Source organism: Equus quagga, chromosome 9, assembly GCF_021613505.1.
Source record: "Equus quagga isolate Etosha38 chromosome 9, UCLA_HA_Equagga_1.0, whole genome shotgun sequence".
Lineage (NCBI taxonomy): Eukaryota > Metazoa > Chordata > Mammalia > Perissodactyla > Equidae > Equus > Equus quagga.
Window position 1 is genome coordinate 86,802,145 of NC_060275.1, and position 5,047 is coordinate 86,807,191.

The 5,047-nt window shown below is 49.4% G+C and overlaps 1 protein-coding gene across 5 annotated transcripts in view; it reads left to right on the plus strand.

Annotated features, from left to right (window-relative positions):
* The first annotated feature begins 740 nt into the window (after window positions 1-740).
* The window catches only part of HMGCS1 (3-hydroxy-3-methylglutaryl-CoA synthase 1), a 21,624-nt gene continuing 17,317 nt past the window's right edge, over window positions 741-5,047 (plus strand). For 2 of the 5 annotated variants that reach the window (XM_046671424.1, XM_046671420.1), the window contains exon 1: window positions 741-866. The gene's annotated coding sequence lies outside the window, so the exon portion shown is untranslated. Of the gene's footprint in view, window positions 867-4,172; window positions 4,242-5,047 lie in introns of all 5 variants that reach the window. The other 3 variants (XM_046671422.1, XM_046671421.1, XM_046671425.1) reach the window with 3 other exon arrangements.

Sequence of the window (5,047 nt, forward strand, 5' to 3'; positions counted from 1 at the left end):
ATCCTAGACTCAGGATCGACTTCCCTGCTCAGGCAAGGCCCCTTCCCCACCTCACTGGTGTCTAACCCCCAACTACCTAGTTTTAGGTTTAGTTAGGAAGAATTGTCTCAATAACAGTCTCTTAAAAAGATAGTTTTGAATAGAGATGACAATATTGCGTATTTACAAATCGGATATTTATAATATTTGCAAATTTACAAATTCTGGGTCACGTATTCTGCTCCAACTTGTAATGCAGGCGCACTTGGCTGCTCTGGAAACCAGAAAACGTTGAGATTGAATTCAAATCAAGTATTTCAGAAATCTCACAGGTGAAGCCCAGCTCCTGGTTGCTGGGCAACCTGACCGCCTCTCCAGCAGGGACCAACTTGCCTCCCACACTTGACCATCTCTCCCCAGCGGTGGGACGCGGAGGCCTCATTGGCCCCCATCTCCACTCACTGGGTTCCAATTGGTCGGAGAATCTCTCACTCCGTTCCCGTTGGCTCCCGTCGTCTCTCGCCGCTCTGTCATTGGCACGCCGGCTCTCGGGCCACCCCACGTCACTCTCTCACCCCACTACCTTGGCCCTCCGACTTTATCCCCGCCCCTTCCCCCGCCCTTCCAGCCACGAGGGACAGCCCTCGCGAGTGCCCGCCTCTACTTTGCTTCGGATTGGTAGAAGCCGGGCTGGGGGGCGGGCTCTGCCGGGCTATTCTGCCTGCCGCGATTGGCTGCTGGAGCCACTGTCCCGCCTCCCGCCGACTCCCGGCTGTGCCGGAGTCGGGTGCGTCGGCGGCTATAAAGCTGTTGGCGGAGGTGGGGCTCCGCGTACTGCCTCTTCGCGGCTCGCTCCCCTTTCCTGGTCACCGCACGGTCACGTTTGGGTGAGTGCCCTGCGCGGAGGTGGGGAACTGGGCTGCCGAGGCGTCGCGGGCGGGGTGGAGGCCGGGCGGAGGCGGTCACCTTGACCAGGCCCGGAGAAGCCCCGGCTCCGTCCGGGTCAGGGCGGAGGCATAGACCTGGCTTGGGAGCATGGGGCGCCGAGAGCCGGCGCCATGCGGGGCCTCCCCTGCCAGGGACCTGGGGCCGACAGCGGCGGGTGTGAGGAGGGCCCGAGGACACTGTGTGGGCAGGCCAGTCACGGAGGGGAGAAGGCGAAAGGGCGTTGAGAGCTAGGGTTCTAATGACATAGTCGGCCAGGAGCTGGAGGTGCTAGGGAGGTGGCTGTTGCCACCGGGAGGGGATTGGAGTGGGGGGTGCATCAGGAAAGGACGAGAAAGGAGCTGGGCTGCCAGGGCGTTCCCGGAGCCTCGGGTTAAGGGTGGACACCGAAGGATGGGGAATATCACGCTTACATGGAGACTTGTAGGGTGGCAGGGGGTGTGTCCTCCTGCTGCCGTAGATCAAAAGTTGATGGGAGGAATGGGAGTGGTCAGCATTACTTTTCTTCCGTAACTCAGATGCAAGAAAGCTTCACAACCGTGATTTAACCTGGCTAAGTACTTGGGCTCTGGACTGGTTCGGTCTGCGCTTGCTTCACGTATCACAGATTCCTGCCTCCTGCCTTCCTCCCTCCCTGTTTTTATGCCCATTTTAAAAAACAGATTTCCTCAGTGTTCTGAAGTCCTGTACTTCCCTCCTGCTAATAGCTTCGGGGACAGCCTGACCTGATATGAGATGTAATGGGCAAGCACCCATAGGGCCTTCACACTCAGTAGGTTTAGGGTTAAACCAAGGACATTTCAAAACCAAGTATATGGAGTCTTTGAAAACATGTGTCCTGCCTTGACCAGTGGTGGAGAAAAGACTACTCTGACCCACCCTGGAGGAGGAATTTGGACAACAAGTAATGTGAGGTTGTCCCTGCTTGTCATGCTTGCCCTGTGGCCTTGGCCTTAGGGCGGCCCTGGCCCTTTCGCTGCTCACCTGCTGCAGCGCTTTCCCTCCTGCTGATGCTCTTGCCAACCTGCTGCAGTAGGATGAGTTCTTGCGGCTGCTGAGTAACTTTTCCTCTGTTTCAGGGATGAAGCATGAAAAACAATGGCAAGATAAGTGACAAAATTAAGACAAATGGAAGTGTTCGTACAGTTAACAGATTTTTTTCTTCTCAGATGGAGTTTGGACTTCTTTTGCACAGATTCTGTTAGAAGGCAGATTGAAAGTCCTCAACATGTATCTGTGCCGAATGGTTCCTTGCAGCTTGAGACATCTAAGCAGTCTGTGTTCTTTCTTTGATCAAAACTTTATTTTTTTAAATTTCAGTTATTTTTGTGTGGATAAGGAGGGAGGGAGAGCATATCTTAGGGGAGAGGAGAAAGACTTCTTTGTGTCTACCCTTTATAGATCTCTCTTGCCTAAGTTTGTAAGTTTGCCCCATATTCACTTCTAGTTTAGCCAGTAAACCCAGTTCCTAGAAAGTCTTTCTGATGGGGAGAGTTAGATGGGTATTATGTTTGGGGCCCTACAAGACCACGTCGTCTGTTGGGTTAATTCTGGGCCTTGCTTTTGGTTTGTGTTTATTTTCTTTTTAAATAATCCTGCAGAGTGCTTTTACATCTTGTTTCTCCTAACTGTGGGATTGATTTGAGATTTTTGACTGAGATTTTAGATAGCTTTTCTCACAGGAAATGCAAAACCCTGATGTTGATGTAAGGTGTGTTTCCTGGGTACCCTAGAATTTAAAACCATAATCCAGTGGAACTGAATGTGGGGAGATGCGTTTGGCTTTGTGGATGGAGGAGCTCGATGGGCTATATATCAGAATCTCTATTTAGTTTCATTTGGAAAGGAATATAGAGTCTTATAAGTTTATGTTGGATTACTAAAAACCCTAATATCCTAGAAGGGTATGATAATTTTATATTTCTCTAGAAGGTAGTATAGATTTAAAAGGTTGAGAAACATGTTAGCCAGTCTAATGGGAGGGTGCTAGTACTCAGTTCAGTTCTTAATAATCTGTTCATCCTAAAGCTTGGCACTAGGGGCTGCTCACTTTGTTCTCTCTGAGCTGAGTGTAGTTGGAGCTGTAGAGGAGAAGCTAACCTTTCAAAGCTCACAGTCTTCATCATTGCAGGGTTTATGGTTGGGGAGAGGTGCATGTGCGAATGATTGTAAGACCAACAAATGTGCTCTTCTGATTTCATTTGGATTCCATATGTTTTTCAGGTTAGGATCTGAGAACAATTGAAACCTACCCTTTGCTTTGAACAGCGGTAGTAGAAAGCCAGTTTTCTTAAACTTCTAGGCACACTTTGGTGCTGCACCTTGTCTTAAAAGTGATAGCAAAAAGAACTTGACTAATGAGGGCTACTTCAAGTACTTAAATCTGAAAGATTTGTCCTCTAATTGTTCTAACTCCAAATTCAGCCCCTTAAGAAATGGCAGTTGAGTGCCCCTTTACTCCAGGGTCCCAAAGGGATTTCAAAAGAAAATACAGCTCCTCTCTCAACAGGGGTCTAGGAGTCCAGCGTGGACAAGCAGGCTGCCCATAACTAGTTTTCCATAGAGAGTAGACTGTGAAGACATAGGTGCTGTGGGAGTGCAGGGCCCTGATTAGAAAGCTCGAGGAAACGTCCTTGGGAGAGGTAGCTTAGAACAAGGCCTTGAAATATGAATAGAATCTCTGATAAGCAGACCAGTAACTCAAGGGGAGGCAGGGATGTTCATATTTTTTCCTTAGAGAACTAGACCAGAGTGTACAGGCGTGAGCAAGTCTTTCTTTGTTTTTGTTTTTTTTTTTTTAAAGATTGGCACCTGAGCTAACAACTATTGCCAATCTTTTTTTTTTCTGCTTTTTCTCGCCAAATTCCCCCAGTACATAGTTGTGTATTTTAGTTGTGGGTCCTTCTAGTTGTGGCATGTGGGATGCCGCCTCACCATGGCCTGATGAGCGGTGCTATGTCTGCGCCCAGGATCCAAACCGGCGAAACCCTGGGCTGCCGAAGCGGAGCATGTGAACTTAACCACTCAGCCACTGGGCCGGCCCCAAGGCTTTCTTTTTTTATTATTATTACTTTATTGAGGTCATATTGGTTTATAACAGTGTGAGATTTCAGGTGTACGTTATTACTTATCAGTATTCTGTATAGACTGCATCATGCTCACCACCAATAGTCTAATTTTTATCTGTCACCATATATATGTGGTGGGCAAGGCTTTCTTAATCGTAGTTTTGCTTGCTTGCTCCTAAGGAGGAAAGGTTGCCAGCTCATTCTCAATTTCCTGGATTTCTCGCCTGTAACAGTGAAAAAGATCAGCAGGTAACTGCTCATAGTTTATCACAGTACCAAAATGTATACTGGATGAACTTCAACCACTTGTTTGAATCAAGGCTAAGGAGGAAGCCAGACTTCAGAACACTGAATAAACCCCAGAAGAAAGTATCATTTCAGGAACCTGGTTGGGCCTAGGCAGTCTCATCATTCTTCAGTTTTAATCTTTGCCAAACTCACGAAGTGCCTATGGTCTGGCCCTGGAGTCTCCAGATGTGGTTTGTGGTGACCTGCCCAGCAGCTGGTGCTTCGTTAACTGCTTCCTGACCAGAGTTGCTTCCCCCTATCTCTTGCCTTGAAAAGACCTTCTGTTAGAAATAAGCTGACCTGCTTGAGGCTTTCGCAGTGCTTGAGGCTTTCGCAGTGCTGTTTTAGTCAGAATAGCAATGAACCCTTCTAGCTGTTGCTGAGGAGAGGGAAGCCTGGTCCCTTTCTGCCGGACTCTTCCCCACAGTGGCGTTTGCTGCCTCCATTTCCTTCCCTGGTCTCCCGGCCCCTCTTTCTCCTGAGTTTAAGTAGCGCAGCAGTCCTCTGGGAGTCGTCTTTGTCCTTCTGTTTCTTTCTTTGCTCAGTGCTGCTCTCCCTCATCTTCTGCCTCTTCTTTTTCCTCTTCCCTCTCCCTCTCCCTCTCCTTCTCCCTCTGCTTTTCTCTCTCTCTCCCTTCCTCCTGCCTCCCCCTCTCTCTCCCTCCCCAGCTAACCTCCCACCCCCCAGCTAACCTCCCTCCCCCCCAGCTAACCTCCCTCTCTCCCCAGCTAACCTCCCTCCCTCCCCAGCTAACCTCCCTCCCTCCC